Source organism: Eptatretus burgeri, chromosome 17, assembly GCF_056783735.1.
Source record: "Eptatretus burgeri isolate ZD-2024b chromosome 17, Ebu_testis_v1, whole genome shotgun sequence".
NCBI lineage: Eukaryota > Metazoa > Chordata > Myxini > Myxiniformes > Myxinidae > Eptatretus > Eptatretus burgeri.
In genome coordinates, this window is record NC_140977.1 from 2528881 (window position 1) to 2550638 (window position 21758).

General features: G+C 44.8%; 1 protein-coding gene across 3 annotated transcripts in view; it reads right to left on the reverse strand.

Moving 5' to 3' along the window:
- LOC147009091 (uncharacterized) overlaps nt 1-21758 on the reverse strand; it is a 43664-nt gene that overhangs the window by 18820 nt on the left and 3086 nt on the right. The window contains exon 1 of one of the 3 annotated variants that reach the window (XM_085862805.1): nt 1311-8321. The exons of the other annotated variants lie outside the window; for them this stretch is intronic. The gene's annotated coding sequence lies outside the window, so the exon portion shown is untranslated. Of the gene's footprint in view, nt 1-1310; nt 8322-21758 lie in introns of those variants that run through there. 3 annotated transcript variants of the gene reach the window in all.

Genomic DNA, 21758 nt, shown 5'->3' on the forward strand with positions numbered 1-21758 from the left:
TCCAGGTATCAAAACGCACCTCTTGACTGTTTTGGTGAGCATCGCTGCGGATTATGTCTCACACGGTAAAACCACATAATCCGCACAGAACAACTATCCGTCTGCCACCCAGATGATTGTTCCTGCTAATGCAAGCCATTCAACCAGAAGGCATGTGATGTGATCGGCAGATAAATCGAAACATGTGGAGTGTGACGAGCATGCCCCCGATCTCCATTGGACACGGTCCTACACCAAAGTGTCACCTACAACACAGAGGCGTCGGCCCGGTGACTCTGTCAGACAGACGAAGATTATATGGTCAACATCAGTTAAACATCAAACGGAGCCACCGATCCGGATTTTTGGCTTGTTTGCCCTCATCAGGATGGCATACCAATAAATATCTCACCAATGATGACCACATTAGTCATTTATAAATCAATCATACATTTATAAATTATAAATCATCATGTCGGGTATGTGTGTTTGGCATGCTCAGTGACTTGAGACACCCGTTTCCAAATTTTGATTTGATACTTTACATGAACGGACCATTGTTCTCGGGAAATGTGATTTGTAATGATTTTAACATACTGAAAATTATGAAATTGCCTCCAATTGCTCAGCCCAGCAAGCTGAGGTGTTTTGCTTTAATTTGTGCGTGCTGCTCGACAAAAGGCCAAATTATGACAATTTACACTGACACTCACCGTACGTATGGCATTGTGCACGATTTTGGTGCCTTGTGGTGTGAACGAGGATTTTTAACACACACCGGCACTCCGGTAAAGAATGGTAAGTTAATTTCTAACTTGTTGCAGGCAATCCTTTTGCCCTCCCAAATTGCATTTATCAAGTGTGATACCCACACTGATGGGTCAAATGATGATTCTCAGGTAGATGCTTGAGCAGACGAAGCTGCTAAAGTCACAAACATTTCCCAAAACTCCCTATTGGTGTCTCAATATTTTTTTTAACACCAGCCTCCTTGCAACATATGTTTCAAAAATTGCTCCTTCTCTTGACGATGTTCCTGCTTTACAATCAGCTGTTCATACAGCGGAGAGAGATTTATGGGTAATATCCGGATGCAAATTTGATATGATTCTAAAAAAATGATCTGGGAATTATTATTTTTTTTTTTACAGCCACATGAGTTTAAATTCGCCGGATGCCTCCCTATAACTTTATTGTGAATGAGATCGACCTCTTGCCGAAAAACGGGCAAATGCCCACATGTGATTATAATGGAAGACCAATGAGGTTGACATTTTCATTTCCATTAAGTATAAAAGGAATGGATGACACAATTTCATGTTTTATATTACCTTAAACCATGTTGTCAGGAATTTCTACGTGCAGGTGAAGGAAGCATTGCCAGGAACCAGCTACTGCTGACTGCCAAAGCTTCAAACCTGATGACTTTGTCGATATAAAGACTCGTAAGAAAGAACGCTCTGCAGCCAAGGTGGTCTGGGGGCCTGTCAAGTCTTGCAGCTCGACAACTCACACTGCTGTAAAATGTCAAGGCCGAGCAGCATGGACCCACTCCTCTCACTGCAAAAGAGTTCAGAGCTGGAAATCCTGAGAAAGACTCCTAAATGGTCACCTTGTGACTGCTATGATAGCCTTTCTTGTTTTCTGTTGAATTAATTCATAATGTAACAATGTGCAACCCAGCTTTGAATTATTTACATCCAACAGCACATCAGTGTGTGTTTTGACCGGTATGGTAGAGATGGGGTACTCTCATGGTCAATAGGACCAACGAGTGATACTCGTGCTAATGTTTGCATATATATTCATAAAAGTGACTTCCATACACCTGCTTATCAAGTTATTCAACATACAGACATAAAAGAGAGTTCACAACTAATAAGGGGTTATACAAGAGTACAAGTAAAACAAATTTAGCAGAAAGTATACAAGCACATTCACATCCAGGTGGAATACATGAAATAAATACTTATTTGGCGATCTCTCGAGAACATGCTAAGGCTTTGAATAAAAGTATCTGTTGGATTTGCACTTACATATGCCATTAAATGCGGAGTAAAATACCACTACAAGCAATATCTTTTAAATGGGATGAGTGGTGTGGGTATTTTATAAGATGGATGCAACGAGAAAATCAGTATACGAGGGTATTTATATTGACCATAATACAGAAATAGAAAAAAGAATGGCGAGACCAAACAGCATTTATGAAATCAATTAATGGGATTAGGAATTGTACCTGACAGCAGAACTTTAGTAGCTGGTACTGGCCTAACTTTAATTTACGTAAAATGCCTCCATCTTTTGTGGTAAGACCAACAAAAGATAAACTAGAATTATGCCTCGTGCAGGAAGCATCGGAGAAAAGAATATTAGGTAGGTCAGAGTGTAAAATTACATTGTTGAAACCTGTGCAATGAGACCACATGCAGCATTAAATAACACCTATTTTATTTGTGCAAACCAAGCCTATCCATGGCTTCAGATTAATTGGACAGGTTCGTGCCTGTTGGGTTATGTGGTACTTTATGTACGTTTACTTACCCATTTCAAAATTCGCAACAAAATATGCAGGGTATTTCTAACACTGACTTGGCCTTTATGCCCATCTTTCCTCATTACGGAAAGTGCTAAGGTGGCTGAAGAACTTATAACAAGAGAGTTGGTGTCAAAGCCACCCAATGCTCGCCTGTTTATACATTTATCGTTTTTAAAAGACTCGTCTAATAATATTTTTTATAAAGCATTGCAGTGAAGTCTGATCCAAATAATTTTAAAGCAATATATGTATTTGTATATTGTGATCAGTAAAAAATAGTGTGGTAGATAAAAACATTAGAAAGGAAATAACTTGCACCAAAAACTTTAACATTTTCACGCTCACACCGGAGGTATCGCTATAGCTCTCTGTTCTTCGAACAGACAAGCGAAAAATGGCAGCTGCTTTGGAACTGCTTGCGAATGAAACTGTGGATAGTTTATCAGATATTAATATTGAAATGAATGCTATGTGAACAGTAGCTATGCAAAATCGAATCGCTTTGAATTTAGTTCTTGCTCCACTGGGGGGGGGGGGAGCAGCCTGTGCTCTTATTGGGTCTGAATGTTGTACTGCTAAAGTCGCAAACTCCCATATAAACCAGAACACATTGCCAGTTTGAGAGAAAAAAAAAAAAAGGAAACATTAAAGAAGTCAAAGTTAAGTTTCATAATTATTATACAGATGATGGAATATTTTCTTGGCTAAAAGGGATCTTTGGAGGATAGTGGACAAAATTGGTGTAGTGATTTTTGATGGACTGATATTTGCTGTTATCATAGTACCTTTCAAATGTGCTACTACAACAATGCCCTCACTGATTGCCTCATGCTTTGAGAGGAAAACTACACCTTTAATGGTTTCTCAACAAATGTCTCCTTGCAAGGATCCTGATATTGAAGAGGAGTTTAATAACTTGTGCAAAATTGTGATTGAGAAGGCATTGGTCGATGTCATGAGTAGATTTCTGCGATTATGGACAAATGTTATCCTTAATGCACTTATCAGCCTTTTACCCTGAACCCTACGCCCAGGTGTGTTGAAAATGGCAAGATCGCCCCTACTGGGTAGAATACCACTCCAATGGCCTAAGGGCCCTACCTCTACTCTTACTTTGGTGGCCTAAAGCAGGCCCAGCCACGCAACCACCTGAAGCCCCCTAGCTCGTCTGGAGAGGGATGACTACATGAAGGGCGAGGCTTTGTGATTTGTGCTTGGAGATAGATGCCGAGGAAACAGAGGTGCTCATGCGGGGGCTATGTATTTTCAGTTATGTAATGCAAAAAAAAAGGGGGGGCGGATGTCAAAAGTTGAGATTTCCTCTCTATGCATTTGTAATTGGTGTGAATGAATAAAGACATTGTTCCTCACTCACAAAATATTTATTGAACTCAGGTGAAAATTCTGCAGTTGAGAGGATTCCATTGTAAACATAATTATCCGTGCATTCTGTTACATTTGCTTTCTGTAAAACATACATCTGCCTTCAGTTGATATTGATTTGTCATTTTTGATTAAAACTATGTAACAACCTTGAAATGTTGCATAAGTTCCAGGAAGACTTAAGTAAATCAATTAATACATGATTAAATAAACTTTAGATATTTCTTATTTAGTTCACAAATTGAATCAATTCAATGCATGACTTTTTGTGTAGAGGTACCAGTCAGAATTTCAGAATGCAAAGCTGTTCTTTATCAATGCTGAGAACATGCCAAAGTAATGATTCACTCCCTTGATTTGTGTAACTATCTGCACCTCCAAACCTTATGGGACCTTGAAGGGGCTGTTTGTGCTCTATTCTGATTGGCTGTGCTTGGGTCTTGCCGACACGAACCAACACTGTTTAGACTGTTTTACTCCTTTCCCAGGAGCAGAAAGCAGTTATTTTGACTTAACTTTGAGAAAGGTTACTCTTTCTTAGATGAAAGGCTATTTCTCTTTTATCCTGCTTGTTCAATCATTTCCCCCACTCGTCCCTGCTTCAATATATATGGATTGGATGAGGTCATTAATACGAGTTTCATTGATGGAGATTTCTCCCGTATTGCGTGCACGTAAAACTATGTAATGTATTAAAGATTCTCCTTTGCATGCTGAACCTGAGTGGAAATTTGAGTTAATTTCCACTTCAATACCCTAATGACATAGATAATGATGTTGGGTATGGTAAAGCATATAAATAAGCTGATTCAAAAATATTGTTGTTGCCACAAGTCCCGAGACATCAGCTTGTCACTCGGGGATAATCCCCGGTTGTCCTCGGAAGAGCCAGACCTGGGGCCACCGCTCACAATTAACATTCTGGTATGGTGGGTTGTTTTTGAACCACGAATGCCACCCAGCTAACCACGAGTTCCAGTGTCCACCGTCTAATTATTCCGTTTAACTAGAGGTCACATGGTTACCTGAGCGGGGAGCGTGTCCTCGGCAAAGTACCAATGTTATCTGATTAGATTTTAATTAGGGCGGCCGAGCATTTTAACCGCTGTTGCATGCCGACTATTTTTGGTCAAATCTGTGGTAAATACCTCCCAGTCTATCTCGGTTCAGACAATGCGAGACCAATGGAAGGAAAGGACAAACACGGAGAGGTTGGAAATCAACAAATGATTCATTAATAATAAAATAAATAAATAAAAATAACTTTTTATTTTCTGAGGTAAATAAATGAATTAATTTCAAAGCAAAATCAATCAAAATGCCAGGAAAGAGACAAAGAGCAGATGCTTATCGGGGGTTGACTTACAGCTAAACACAGACATGGGTACCCAACAGATCATTCGGGGGGGGGGGGGCGAGAATTACCTCACTCACCAGAAAGTAGTCATCCGTGAAGTGAAAACGTCCTGAAATGTGTGCGTGACACGTCACGTCCGTCACCAGCACCCAGCCTCTCGCGAACAGCCTTGAATGCCAGTCGACGTCTGGAGGGCACCGAGATTGTGTCGCAGGTTTAGACCCTGGTGCTGCGACACGGGCAGTTCCTCACACTTCACGAAACTGGTGACGTCCAGTGACCCAAATGGTCCATCGGTGACTGACCCGCTCTCTTGTTGGTGACCGACCCGTGCCTCACTCACCGTCGGCGCTGCTCGCACCCATACGCACACCACACGCTCGCTTACCCAAGCAATGGGAAGGACGAATCGTCTCGTTGTTGGCGCTGGTCAGACACCCACACACGCACCACATGCTCGCTTGCTTCTCCTCTTTTGCACGCTTAGACCCGCTTCTCTTCTTCCTCCCTGGCTTTCTCTCTGCCCCGCTCTCTTTCACTTCTCTCGCCTCCGCTTTTCTTTCGCCCCAGAACGGACCTCCATTCGTTTTATATCTGTGGGCCGTCAAGGCGGCACAGTGTCCGCCCCAAGCTCACCCCGCCCCACTTGCACAAGGTTACCATGAACGACCCGTGCACTCTCAAAAAAGGCGGGCATCGGCGCTCGCGAAAGAGCGTTGCTGAGGAAATATAAGGGCAGACTTCAGAGCTCGCAAAAGAAATGCTGAGGAAAAATAAGGGCGTGCATCAGAGCTCGCGAAGGAAATGCTGAGGAAAAATAAGTGTGGGCTTCAGAGCTCGCGAAAGAAATGCTGACGAAAAATAAGGGCGCGCATCAGAGCTCGTGAAAGAAATGTGTGTAAACGTGTCTGTCATAGAAAAAAAGCTTCCCATAAGAGAGGGGATCTATTCTTTACCCTTCTCAACACATCACATTGAAAATCCCATTAGACATGGGGATGGGGCTAATCTGAACATGCTTCAAGGAAATAACTGCCTGAGAACCTGGATGTGTGGATGCATTCATCAGACCGGATTCTGAAATCCGTAACAATATGATTTATTAGAGTACGAGATTATTTTAAGAGAAACCATACCACATAAATTAACAACATGCTAAATCCAAGGAATATACAAGATCCCGAAACATTATGTTTTGAGGTACTCGGAGAGACCGCCGAGTCAAATTAATTTGTGAATTGTCCAATGTGCTCATGGACGGGATTAAACACAGAGTTCGAAGCTTATAAATTGTATATTCTGTGGTTGTATTATAATTTTTTGTAATTGTATTCTGTATATTATAAACTGTATTCACATAATTTTTTGAGAAATAAATGAGTTTGAAAGCACCAATTGGGGTATATGTTAATCAACTCAATCTTAATAAACTAAAACGATGCATACAAAATCAAAATCCTTGAATGATTAATGTAAATACAATTCAGAGAAAAGGAGCTGAAAGAATTGATGTTTTGCTCACAATAAAATAGGTGAAAATCTTGAACGATACGGGCTCACTTAAAATTAAAATGTCAAAACCTATGTTGAAGAAATATTCAGTCAGGGAGACAAGTGGAGGATTTATAATATCCCTCCCTCTTTTATTAGCAGGTGTTGGTGTGGTGGGAGCTTTGACGGGTGGTATTTCCACAGCGGTATAAACTGCAAATGAAAGGAAGGCTCAACTCCAAGCTCAAAAGGAGATGGAAAGACATAACAAAGTGTGAGAGAAACAAATTAGTGGAAGTGGTGTAATTGTAGATTTTGCTGAAAAACTTGAAAGCCGACCTAATAAAGCAAGATTGTTAGTTGGAGATATGCTTTCTTCTATCGCATAATTAACTAAAAGGGGTAATGTATTATTTCTTTCTCAAAAATAAATGAGAATTGATGAGTGGTTTCAAGAATTTGTAAATAATAAAACATCAAATGTTTAACTTGCCAAATATTGAAAAAAACTAAAAATTGATAATGTGGTTATTTGTATGAGACATGAATTACCAAAGTGGTCTGAAAATACAAAGAATATTATTATGAATTTAGAAGATAATAATGGGAATGGTTCTCATTGGGTTTGCATTCATTATAGTCGAGACAAATATTATGTTATGTTGATAGTTATGTCTTCCACCACCTGTTGAAGTAATGAAATTCTTATGGAATGGTGTTTATTATATATTTCAAGTCAAAGACTTCAATTGTAATTGTTGCAGATGATTATGTTTATACGAATTATTTTATCTCAACAATCATCAGGATTTTTATGACATCATTATAAATCTAATATAAATGGCAGGTTGGAAAAGATGGTTCCATCTGTAGTGTACTCCAAGAAGTAGATATTGATTTGTCAAATTATACAAAAAGGCAGGCTGAACAACAGAAATACAACATAACAAAAAATATAAAAATGAAAAATGTTTTTATATTAATCAATTATCCAAGCCCTCCAGATGCAAATGACTGTGAGATTAAGTGATTTATCACAATGTATATTCTTAAATAAAACAGCTCTGTATTCCAAAGATACAGAAATGTTGATTTTATCTCTGGGTTATACAAAATCCACAGTTCCAATGGAAATTAAATTTTATAAAGAAGGGTGTAAAGTTTTTATGAGAATAGAACCTTGGGGATATGATATTAATGATTTAGGGTAGAATTGGTCATTTAAAATAAACCTACAAGACCTGAAAGAATTTAATCAGTCTCGTAAGGAAGAATATTATCCACTTGTTGGAGATAATGATATATGTGGAAGCACTATTAGCAAACAACCAATAAAGGAATTTAATAAGGTTAAAATCAATAACATTTCACCAGAGTTTATATGTAAAGAAAACACAAAGAACAGGAGTTTACATAGTAAGGTAATACAAACTGATTTAACAATAGGATGATGGGGAGGTATTTCCTGTCATCATATTGTTACGGATTCGCGCCTGCCGGCGTGCTGACGGCCACGTAACTCGAATCGCGGCACGTCGCCCACCGGACGGACAATCCAGTCGTGACCCTCTCGGACTAACGCCGGAACCAGTCACGGGTGGACCTTTCAGTCTCACCGCGATCGAGCCAATCAGCCCCCGCGTGGGATAGGGTTGCTCGCCAAATTCGACCTACCTAAGTACCCACACGGAGGGTAGACCGGGCGATCGCACCTCGCCGCAGGTCGACTTCAGACACGGGCCACTTAAGCGACCCGTTCCGTACTATCGGGATAACCGAGCGGTGTTATCGCCGGCCTCGACGGTTCGATTAATTATCGGGCGTATTCAGCCCACTACCAACCCTTTACGTGAAGCAAGATGAGGATTCAATGAAAGAAATGACGAAGCGAAGCGGGAAACAGTTCAACATAAAGCACATTTATTCGCGATGAACGGAAAGCACACATATACAATTCCACCAAAAGCACATAGAAAAGAAGAGAAACACAATGCAATTTTACACAAAAAGCAAATGTGAAAGCGAAGACACAATGCAGAGCTATCCGACATCCGAGCACACGGCAACACTTATACAATTCTACTTCACAGACGGCGCCGACAACATATACCCAAAACCAAGGAAAAGAACACCCTCAAGGATGAGGCGGGCCTGAGGCCGAGACCGGGTCGGGCCTACCCGTCTGGTGATGAGACGCGGAACGGCGATGGTGCCTCAACTCCGTGGGCCTCGCGGACAGTGTCTGGTAGGGGGTGGGAAAAGGGGCCCCCTTGGTCGCACTATCTCAGCGCGGGGGGGAAACAGGAGGGGGTTGCTGATGCTCGGGGAAAGGAGGATTTTTACTCTGTCTCGAGTCCCGCGACGAGCGTCTCCACCTCGACCAGGTCGCGCCGTCGGCCTCCCTGGTGTGCAGCTCCCGGCACGACGCGAGCACCCCCTCGTCTGCCTTCGCCGCCTCTCCACAGCTCCGTCCTCTTCGCTCCGACTCCAACGCACACGACGACGACGACGACCAACAACAACTTTTCTGACGAACGCAGCCGCTTATATAAGCCCCGTGGCTTCGCCTTTGACCCCCTGCCTTCGACCTTTCACCTCACTCCCCATTGGCCCGAGAAAAAGTGGGCGTGAATGCATTTTGATCCATGAATTTGCATATAGCGACCGCCCTCCAACGCCCTGGAGGCGGGGCCAAATCGCCCCTCGCTCACCGATTGGACGGAACAAAAGTGGGCGTGTGTCGTTTTTGATCCGTTTTTGGAGCGGAAAATCCGTGGTTTTGTACACGCTGTTCGGCGCGCGCCCTGCACGAGTCCAATACCGGTACCCACAAGCGGCGCAAGAACGGTGGCGATGCGACGGTTGCGAGGTGTGACGGGAAAGGTCGTGGCTGTTGTGGTGAAGCGGCGCCGCGGTGGGTGGTTGATGTTGTGATGACTGTTGAGACGCGGTTGGCGGTGGTAATCATGGCGGTTGGTCCAAAATAAAGATAGTAAAAGAAAAACGGCTATCCTGAAGAGTCGCAGCACGCATAAATGACATGTATTCCCACTAGACAACGGGTTTGGGCCTAACTACACATATACTTACGGAGATATCTCACCTAAGGGACCTGAATGGTGGTTTGCGAATTTAGTAACCACAACACTACCCCCTCCCCTTTTTACAGACTCGTCCCGAGTCGTCAAATTTTCGTGTGCCATCATGTGTAGTTTTCCCCGAGTACATTTTACCTACGGATCCCTGAGTGCGACATTCATGGTATTCGTGTCCCCAAAATAAATAACCTGAGGGCTGCGTAACTACCTAAACAAACTCACTCACACGGACGACTTAAATAAAATTGCCGGCGCTAAGACAGACATGCCGGGGGCGCACTCATATTTACAGTACATCTTAACCTTAACTTACAAATTTTACACTAAACCATGGCCCAGGATCAATGAACTCTGCAAAAGAAAAGCAGTTAGCAGGGAGCCAGGCTGCTCGCATGCAGTCTCTGGCTCAAAACAATGCAGGTGACAGGGAACGTGGCTGGCTGCTCACACGCAGTCCAAGGCCTTCCTTTTTGAACTGAACGCAGTGAACCACAACGGTGCATGGGCTGCACAAACGCAGTCTCCGTGCCAGCTCAAGTGGCACACGCAATGAACACAACGGATGGATGGATGGACACAAACACGGTGCACGGGCCGCCACTGCAGGCCCGTGTTGTAGCTGCCAACAGGGCAGTTCTTGCAGCTTGCAAACTGTTGCCTTGATCCTGGCGCACATGGCAATGAACAGGGGGGGGGGCAAAGCAAAAATTGAACGGGGCTGGTGAACATGGGCAGTGGGCATGGCATGGCAAAGGTGAGCAGGCAAACACAGCCTGCAGAAGAAGGCCGCTGCAGGCAAACACAGCCGGCAGATGAACTGGCCGGCACAGGCCTTGAAGAAAATGGCCAGCCGGCAGATGAAGTGGGCCGGCACAGGCCTTGAAGCAAAACACGGCCAGCCGATGGCACAGGCCTTGCAGCAAAACAACAGCTGCCGATGAAGTTGGCCGGCCTCTGCCTTGAAGCAAAACACGGCCAGCCGATGAAGTTGGCCAGCCTTTGCCGTTCAGTGGAGGTTGGTGGAGGGAGTGCGGTGGTGCTGGCCACTTGGAAGGCGGGCTCGGACCTACCTACCTGTCTCCCTCCCACCTATCGCCTTTGCCTGTCACTGTACATACCCACTCCCTTAATTTGTCAAACCCCAATTTAGCCCCAACTTATTTTTTTATTTTTACTTCCCCACTATAAATCATCCCCTAACCCCCTTTACTGTCCTTGTTCGGCTAACCTATCCTGTCACCTAGCCTACTCCCAACCCCTACGTTCCCTTCCCGGAGGGGAATAAGGGAGAGCTAACGTCCTGTGTCGAGGCCCAACGAAGCCTCAGAATGGCCTCCCCAGAGTTCGGCGATCTATAACCAAAGTGGGTCCAGCGGCCCACAACGACAGCGAGGGGATGGATGGTGCGGAGGGGTACATCTCCTAATCTACCCTAACCATTTAACTGTTAAACTACCCCGGGGCTTTCAACAAGCGCCTCTCGCTTAAACTATTGGTTCTAACAACCCAGATTCCCGTCGCCTGTGTTGGTGTCCTCACAATTTCGGGCCTCGCCCCCCAATTTTCTCTCCGTGCCCTCACACGGTCTCCTGGCTGGGACACGTGGCTCCCTTTGGCAGGCACGACCCTCTGCCGAATCTCCCGCTATGGCACCCCCGGGCACTACACTGCCTCCGAGCCTACCAGCTCCCTAACACCGGGGAGTGCCCCCCCATGGCACCTCCCCTGAAACGCACACGTGGCAGGCTGGCTTCCCGGGCCCCTTTCCGAGGGTCACCCATGCCCACAACACTGCCCACGCGGCTAATGGCGCCCCGCGCCCCCGCACCAAGCAGGCGCACCCGTGCCCACTACTCTATCCCGGCCCCCCATGGGCCCATGGCCTACCACGGCCGACTAGCCTGGGGTACCCACTCGGGGTACCCACTCAGTACCCTGGGGTACCCACTCGGGGTGCCCGGGGTACCCACTAAGCGATACTCACCTTTCGCAGCCACGCTCCCAAGCCCGTCAACAGGGCTCCTGCACCCCTCCAAATGGGTTTCGAGCCTACATTCCCACCAACAGCAAAACGACCTCCATTTTTGTTAATTTGACTAACCCAGCTAACTCACTTTACTCTGACCCCGGGGTCCCTTGGGCGGGAGTCACTCCTCCCCCCAATCACTCATCGCACCATGCATTCCCCATTCGCTCCATACACACAGACCCGCTGGCCTCACTTACTCACCAAGTACTCACCTCACAACTCACCAACTCTTCAACACACACACCGCTGAACTTGCCATCCTTCTATCTGCATCCCCTAACTAACTCGTGCTCCCACGTCGTCCCTTATACTGCAGCACGTTCCTTTTAACACTACGTAGCTAAACTACGTCCCCTCTACACATTCACAAGTCTGTCACTGTCTCCAAATAATCCCATTTTATTTCCCAACCTAAGTCTGGCTACAATCCCTCTAACTAATCCATTCCACGGACTCCATGAGGACTTACCCCTGCCCCATGAAGTCGGTCTAACTAAGCTAACCCTTCCCCCTAACTAGTTTCCATCCTGTGCCCAGGTAAGGGGGTCTTCCACCCCTTGCCCAGGAATCCTGTGCACCCGAAAGTGAGGCTTGCTTTTTTTTCTTTTTTTTTTACATGCGCAGCACCAGCGCGGCAACTCAGAGCTCGCGCACTTTGCACCTGCCCGTGACGTCATGCAGCTGCACGTGTTCCTCGTCCCTCCTTGGACGGTACCATCCGGCAGAGATACCCCTCCTGCCGGATTCCAACCCCACGTGCAGCCATGGCGTCACCGTGCGCATAAAAAAAACAAGCCCCACGTCTCGAGGGGTTCCCCACGCGAACACATGTGCTTTGCCCGTTGGAGCTTAACACACACGATCGCGTGGAGAACCCGTCCGGTCCAAATCCATTTACCTGCCTAAACTTTTGTCCGTCCGCGGGATCGGCAAATCCACCGCGTGCGTTTCCGGACCGGGACTTCACTCTCGCAAGCGAGCACGTGGTGGTCTCGTGCGTTGCACAGCACGGACCTCGTGCTCACTGCTGGGTGAACCCGGCACGGTCCCCGAAACAACTACAGCCGCCACTCGGCTTTCTTTCCTTTGTCCATGTCGTCGTCGCCATTCAACACACGCACACCTGCGTGTTACGACGCTCACACTCCATTCCATCACATTCACCCCGGGAGACGCGGCTGCGTGCTCCCGCATGCCCACCGACATCTCCCTTACATACCGCTCTCTCACACACACGGTCTCCCTTGCACTCGGCCGTTCACTCACGCGTGCCTCACTCATACACCGTGCCTCACTCACACACGCGGGGGCACTCACCCGCGGTGCCTCATCCACACTGGCCGTTTCATCCACACACACGGCCTCACTCACACACGGTGCCTCATCCACACACGGTGCCTCATCCACACACCGTGCCTCACACACATGCGGGGGCACTCACCCGCGGTGCCTCATCCACACTGGCCGTTTCATCCACACACACGGCCTCACTCAGACACGGTTCCTCACCCACACACGCGGGGGCACTCACCTGCGGTTCCCCATCCACACTGGCCGTTTCATCCACACACACGGCCTCACTCACACACGGTGCCTCATCCACACACGGCGTGCTGGGAAGCACGTACTCTGGCACCATCGCCACCACACCACTCACACACGGGGTCGCTTCCACACACGGGGACGCACTCACACCTTGCACCACACACACAGGAACAACCACACTGGGGATTCGTGTCCCCACAAGGGTCTCCGGGGCCTCTATACCCCCCAAGCTCTCCGTGCACCTGTCCACAGCACTCGTCCCCTCAACCTCGCAAAGCACGACCGAACTCACCTGGTCGTGACTCACCTCAAGGGGGCAGACTCCCTCCCCTCGTTCCTGGAGGAGGCTATCCCGCTGCTCGCACCGGGTCCCTGCACGGTCCGCCAGCTCACCCCCATTATCCTCCACTACCTCCGTGTGTGTGTGTGCGTCACCCACCCCGTCTTCATCGTGTAGTCTTCCCTCTATTTTTTCTGTCTCCCGTGTCTCTGCCAACTCTTCACCCTTTACCTCCCTTGTCTCCACTATTATTTCCGTTGTCGTCATTTCGTGTCTCGTCTGACACGTTTTGGTCTCCCCATTTAATCTTTCCCTTTTGGTCATCGTCGATTCTTCTGTCACGACCCTCGCCCAACACGCCCCCCGAATTATTTTTTTTTACCCGCCTCCACCGCGGGGCTGTCAGCCGCTGCACCCCCTTCCAGCTCGTTTGCTCCCACACGTGGAGTCGCCATTCCCAGCTCCCTGGTCACGGCCTTCATGCCCGCCTGCAGGCATCGGCCCATGTTCTGCGTCTCACCCCGCAGCTCTTTCATTTCTTCCTTCATGTTTGTTTCCATTCCGTTCATTTGTTGTGTATTCGCATCCAATTTTTCTGTATTCGCATCCAATTTTTGTGTATTCGCATCCATCTTTTCGTTCATTTGTTTGTTCATGCCTTTCATTTCGTTTTTCATTTCATTTGTCATTGCCGCCAGCATGGCGCATAGCTGGGCCATGTCGGGTGCGCTTGGGTGAGCCGTTTCGGCAAGGGTCGGGGGGGGGGGTTTTGGTGGAGAGGGGGAGGGGAGGTGTCATACACCGCGGCCGCTGCCGCACCCATTTCGGGCTCTGGGTTCAGTTGGGCGAGTTCGTTTTCCTGTACAACCAACATTTCCTGCATGGGGATTTCATCCTGAGCCATGGATTCTACACATTCTACATCCATTTCTAATACCCCCGGCTCCCGCTCGCCTTGAGACGCCATCTTGCTTCTCTTAAAGGGTTAATTTGAATCGCTCGTAATTTGGAGGGAATCGGGGGTCGCTTCTCTCATCCCTGGACCGATTCCCGTGAATTTATCCGGAGACAGGAGAGCCCGTTTTCCCGTTCTCCGTTACCAGTGCCGTGAGGAGGGCGATGGGTTTTGTATCGCACGACCTGACACCAGTGTTGCGGATTCGCGCCCGCCGGCGTGCTGACGGCCACGTATCTCGAATCGCGGCACGTCGCCCACCGGACGGACAATCCAGTCGTGACCCTCTCGGACTAACGCCGGGAACCAGTCACGGGTGGACCTTTCGGTCTCACCGCGATCGAGCCAATCAGCCCCCGCGTGGGATAGGGTTGCTCGCCAAATTCGACCTACCTAAGTACCCACACGGAGGGAAGACCGGGCGATCGCACCTCGCCGCAGGTCGACTTCGGACATGGGCCACTTAAGCGACCCGTTCCGTACTATCGGGATAACCGAGCGGTGTTATCGTCGGCCTCGACGGTTCGATTAATTATCGGGCGTATTCAGCCCACTACCAACCCTTTACGTGAAGCAAGATGAGGATTCAATGAAAGAAATGACGAAGCAAAGCGGGAAACAGTTCAACAATAAGCACATTTATTCGCGATGAACGGAAAGCACACATGTACAATTCCACCAAAAGCACATAGAAAAGAAGAGAAACACAATGCAATTTTACACAAAAAGCAAATGTGAAAGCGAAGACACAATGCAGAGCTATCCGACTACCGAGCACACGGCAACACTTATACAATTCTACTTCACAGACGGCGCCGACAACACATACCCAAAAACAAGGAAAAGAACACCCTCAAGGATGAGGCGGGCCTGAGGCCGAGACCGGGTCGGGCCTACCCGTCTGGTGATGAGACGCGGAGCGGCGATGGTGCCTCAACTCCGCGGGCCTCGCGGACAGTGTCTGGTAGGGGGTGGGAAAAGGGGCCCCCTTGGTCGCACTATCTCAGCACGGGGGGGAAACAGGAGGGGGTTGCTGATGCTCGGGGAAAGGAGGATTTTTACTCTGTCTCGAGTCCCGCGACGAGCGTCTCCACCTCGACCAGGTCGCGCCGTCGGCCTCCCTGGTGTGCAGCTCCCGGCACAACGCGAGCACCCCCTCGTCTGCCTTCGCCGCCTCTCCACAGCTCCGTCCTCTTCGCTCCGACTCCAACGCACACGACGACGACCAACAACAACTTTTCTGACGAACGCAGCCGCTTATATAAGCCCCGTGGCTTCGCCTTTGACCCCCTGCCTTCGACCTTTCACCTCGCTCCCCATTGGCCCGAGAAAAAGTGGGCGTGAATGCATTTTGATCCATGAATTTGCATATAGCGACCGCCCTCCAACGCCCTGGAGGCGGGGCCAAATCGCCCCTCGCTCACCGATTGGACGGAACAAAAGTGGGCGTGTGTCGTTTTTGATCCGTTTTTGGAGCGGAAAATCCGTGGTTTTGTACACGCTGTTCGGCGCGCGCCCTGCACGAGTCCAATACCGGTACCCACAAGCGGCGCAAGAACGGTGGCGATGCGACGGTTGCGAGGTGTGACGGGAAAGGTCGTGGCTGTTGTGGTGAAGCGGCGCCGCAGTGGGTGGTTGATGTTGTGATGACTGTTGAGACGCGGTTGGCGGTGGTAATCATGGCGGTTGGTCCAAAATAAAGATAGTAAAAGAAAAACGGCTATCCTGAAGAGTCGCAGCACGCATAAATGACATGTATTCCCACTAGACAACGGGTTTGGGCCTAACTACACATATACTTACGGAGATATCTCACCTAAGGGACCTGAATGGTGGTTTGCGAATTTGGTAACCACAACAATATTGATCTCTTGTATATTAAGGCAACATAAATGACAGCAAGAAAGTTCAAGAAAACGATCATTTCTGTGTTCAAGCATACCTACAAGAAAAGGGTATTTGGTATTTTAATGAATATGTTCTACAACATAAGAATGGGGGGGTTCTCAATAAAAGATTGGCTTTATACTGATGTTGATAAACCAACAAGTTTGAATTTAACTAAAATGTCAAATAATTTAAAAGGACAAAAGTTGATGAAATTTAAAACTCTTTTAGAAACCCAGAATAAATGTTATTGTTTTCCTTTTACAAAAAAAAAAAAATTGGGCTATACAAATATCTAGAAATCCAGATTAATATATGTTTGATATTCCATGGGGAGATGGTTCAAGCATTGTGAGAGAAACTAGGAAAGTTAAAGAGGAAGATAAGGAAGAAAAAGAAGGATATACAAAGGAGAGGGAGAAAAAAGGAGAGAAAAAAAGATATTTGTGGGAAGGGAGGAAAAATTGGTCTTCAAGAGTTAAATGAGATTGGGGATGAAAGGTATTCTGCCTAATAAATGATTCTGTCTTACAAATTGAGATGCTTAATCTAAAAATCAGAGTGTTTTGGTAATGTCATAAATCATGTATTATTATTCTTCCAAACTCTTCATAGTAGAAGTGCAGATCAACAATGTAGAGATGGATATGAAAAAGGATATGAAAGAGGTTATATATGTGGTGACTGTAAATTTGGTAGGAATAGGTGCAATGCATTCTTTACATTATAAATGAATAAAGTATTGAATGAAAAATAAATCAAAGAGAAGTTAGAGAAAACAGATGAGGAGTTTGCAAAGAAAGATATGATTATTAAAATGAGTGATTTCAACATAAAATAAAATAAAAAAAAACTTACAATTAGAAAAATTAAATAACAAATATTTTGAAAAGGTTGTTGCTACAAGAAAAGGAAAAGAAGTAGATGAAATATTTTCTTGCTCATAAATTGATGACAGATTGAGGAGTTTTTTTTTAAGATGCTTTATGTTTTACAAAATAAGATTCAAATATATATGTTAAAAGTCAAAAAGGCTGTCTCGCTCTGCAGGAAAGTTAATGAATAAAGTTTAACTTTTCTGATAAATAAAATGGTTTATTGTCTTAAATGTAAAAAGAAAACTGATACAAAAAATCTCATACATTAAAAGTAAAAACAATAGATTTATACGAAGGGGGATATGTTCGGTGTGTGGAAGCAAAAAGTTTGAATTTGTCAAAAAGAGTAAATCTGAACATGATAACCATAAAACTGAGGGAGATATACAAAAGCTTTTATCGGGGAGTAAATTTATAACAACTGGGATACCAGGGGAATTGCAACTACCAGGATATTCTTTCTGTGGTCCAGGAACAAACTTGGACAAGAGATTAGATGAAGCTGACAATCCTAAGCCATGGAATAAACCTAAAAACAGGGTTGATGAAGTTTGTATGAAACATGATAACGATTATGGAAATAGCATGACGTTGGAAGAAAAATATGAAGCCAATAGAAAAATGTTGAATATTTTGTCTTCGATACAAAATCCAATGTCAAGAGGAAAAAATGGATAAGTTCAGAGTGAAACAGTTGATAGATGCGAAATTGGGGCTTGGTAAGGCCAAAAAAAAAAAAAGGAGTTTGTTTCCAGTTTCCTACCGACCCGTTGCTTTTATATGCGACCCTATGATTTTTGTTGACAATTTGGACTCGGGCGCCGCCATTTTGAATCCCGCGTGTTACATCAGTGAGTTTCAAAATGGCGGCGCCCGAGCCAAATGCGCACGAGGACTGCTTTGTGGATCGGTCTTTTCACAGTTAGTTTCACCTATTGTGGTGGTAATGGTGGTGATGATGGTGACAGTGGTGATTTGATGGTGGGTGGTGTGGTGGTGATTTGGTGGTGTGGTGGTGATTTGGTGGTGTGGTGGTAGTGGTGCGGTGGAGGTGGTGGGTGGTGTGGTGGTAGTGGTGTGGTGGAGGTGGTTGGTGTGGTGGTGGTGGCAACGGTGTGGTGGTGATAGTGTTGGTGTGGTAGTGGTGTGGTGGTGGTGGTGGTGGTGGCAATGGTGTGGTGGAGGTGGGTGGTGTGGTGGAAATGGTGTGGTGGTGATAGTGTTGGTGTGGTAGTGGTGTGGTGGAGGAGGTGGTGGTGGTGGTGGTGGCAATGGTGTGGTGGTAGTGGTGTAGAAGTGGATAGACCATCTGGAAAAGGAAAAGCGTAGAGTGACTATCACATAAGACTACAGTATTTCACAGCATGTCCCTGGATCTGTGTGCTAATGGGACTCTATTGTAGATCTGATCTACAATAGAGTCCCATTAGCACACAGATCCAGGGGTCCTGGATCCAGATCTGAGTCCTATACAGGACCGTGTGTCTAAATAAATGGATAATTGCATGAAAAATGTATACGTACATGGTATTAAAAATGGAGTATGATGCTTCATAATATTGGGTGATGAACTCCTTCCATTTTATATACTGTGCAACATTGTGTTGATTTCTTGTTTCTGTATTGTTTAAAACTGTCGTTTGAAGTATGCGAGTTTATGCCACAGTAAAGGAATTGAGGACATTTGATATAATTAGACTATATACTGAAGTATTTCACACTAGATATATGTACACGATATTAAAACTGGAGTTTAATGATGCTTATTGGGTGATGAATTCCTTCCACTTTATATACTGTACACCATTCTGTGTTGATTTCATGTTTCTGTATAATAAAAACAGAAATTTATATATTTTGTTTTTATTTCATTTTACTATATTGTATATGCATGTAGTATATAGGTGCACCATCGAGGGTAATCTTTTTTAAACACAAGACATGTATCGTTTCTAAAACACAAGACATCAATTGTTTTATTAAATATTTTAATACTTGCAACAAAAGTATAAAAGCTAGAGGCACTAATATGGTAAAATAGCGAAACGTGCACATAGCCATTCAGAAAGAAAAAGCATGCATTTACTATATAAACTCATTCATGCTCAGCTTTTAATATATTGATAGAGAAAGTGTGAAAGCAGGATTTCATTGTTTTCAAGAGCAGCAGACACTCAGCCTAATAGTGATACTACAGGTGTCAAATGTGGTGAAATTTGAAGTTGCTGTGGATTTCTGACAGAGACCATCACCAAGTATTAAAATATAAATCATTTTCGAGCCCCCATTTTTTTGATCCTACATTTACCTGCAACAAAAAAGCACAGAATATAATTTTCACATTTCAAGAGCTGGAGAGGCTGTAGTGATACTATAGGTTTGAATGTGCTGGGAATTTGCATGCAAGGGACCATAAATAAGCCAAACACAAAGAAGCATCTCATTCATACTACAAGCCATTTTTTTTTATCCAACACATACCTGAAAAAAGATTTAAGGTGCAATATCTTTTAGTTATATGAAGGAAAATAAACATTTTTAATCGAGTTTCTGAATGTATTCATGGCAAAAAAAAATTGTCAAAAAAAAAATTCCCTACCCACCTACCCAATTTTTTTTGGCCATGCAATAGGAAACAAATGTTTTTTTTTTGGCCTAATGCAAAAAACGATTAAGTTGTGATGATGCCATCAAGACTGAGGAGCAAGCTTACAAACCTTCAGATGAGAAGCTTTTAGCTGATGAATTGCATAAACCGCTAATCAAAGTTTAAAAGGCGGAAGGTCTATTCCAAAGCAGTTGATTACATATGGTCTGCCAATTTAATTGAACTGAAAAATAACAGGGGATACAGGTATGCATTAACCATTATTGACTTAAGTAGTTAATGGGTAGTTGTAGTTCCTTTGAAAAATAACAGAGGCACGACTCTCCTGATAGCATTTCAACAAATATTTAATAAAAGCAAGCGGAAGCCAAAAAAATTATGGGCTGATGAGGGAACAGAGTTTTATAACAGAACATTTAAGAATTTCTGAAAAGATAACAATATCACATTGTATGGCACCTTTAATGAAGGAAAGCCATCGTCATCAAGCACTTTCATCACAGTTTGAAAGGGAGATTGTACAAAACATTTACTGAACTTTGTTCTCAACAATGGGTATCTTTAATTGAGGATATTGTTGATATTTACAATAGTACAGTTCATCCCTCAGCAAAAGAAAAAAACAAACATTTACAAAACTACAATAAGTATGGGAGATTAATGAGAGAAAACCAAAGTTTAAAGTTGGTGATATTGTCAGAATATATCGGTAGAAATCACACTTTGAGAAAGGTTATACAGAGGTGGACTAATGAACTTATAAAAATAATTGATGCTTTTGAGACAGTTCCTTGGATATATATAAATTGTATGATTTAAAGGGAGAGGAAATCTTGGCCTAACGTTCTTCTTCTCGTGTTGTCCGTGAATACAATACAATTTTATTCACATGAATTACAAAAGACAAATCTATCTATAATTCCAGCAATGTGTGTGTGTGTGTGTGTGTGTGTGTGTGTGTGTGTGTGTGTGTGTGTGTGTGTGTGTGTGTGTGTGTGTGTGTGTGTGTGTGTGTGTGTGTGTGTGTGTGTCCGCCGTTTCTCGACAACCACTGGTCCGATCTAATTGAAACTTGCCAGATGTATTGCTGGGGACCTGAGGATGTGCCTTTTCAAGGTTTGATATTAATCGGACAAGTGCTTCCCAAGTTATGGCCATTTATTTACCAAATCAATGACAAGACACGTTGTTGCGTGGGCGTGGCCGATGGGGAAGGGAAGCTCAGCCGCGTTCGCCATTACAGGTTACAACGTACGGGCTTCCGGATAATGATGACTTCGAGTATTCTAATAATTTCTCGATTTCTTATGCGGATTTATAGATAAACACAACGCCCCAAGTTATGATCGTTTTCATATTAGATGGTGCATAAATTTCGGTAACATCAGAGTGCTGGTATGCTCTGAACCAGGAAGTAAAAATTTTTTCTCTCTCTTCTCTTCTCTTTTTGTTTTTCCTTGCCACGACATTGCGAAAAGGTAAAATACGTTGGTGCTAATTGAATAATTGAGTATTAAAACTAAATTGCGAATAATATGCGAACTTCCAGGCCACGCACGTACGGGCACGCGAGAGCGAAGAAACGGCCTGTGTGGTTGTTGTTTGTTGCTCGCGGTTTGGATATTTATTTATTAATTTTTATGGGCACGTACTAGTATGATAAATTAGAAAAAAAAATGAATAACTGAAGAAAATAATAATAATAATGATGGAAAAAATTAAACAATTG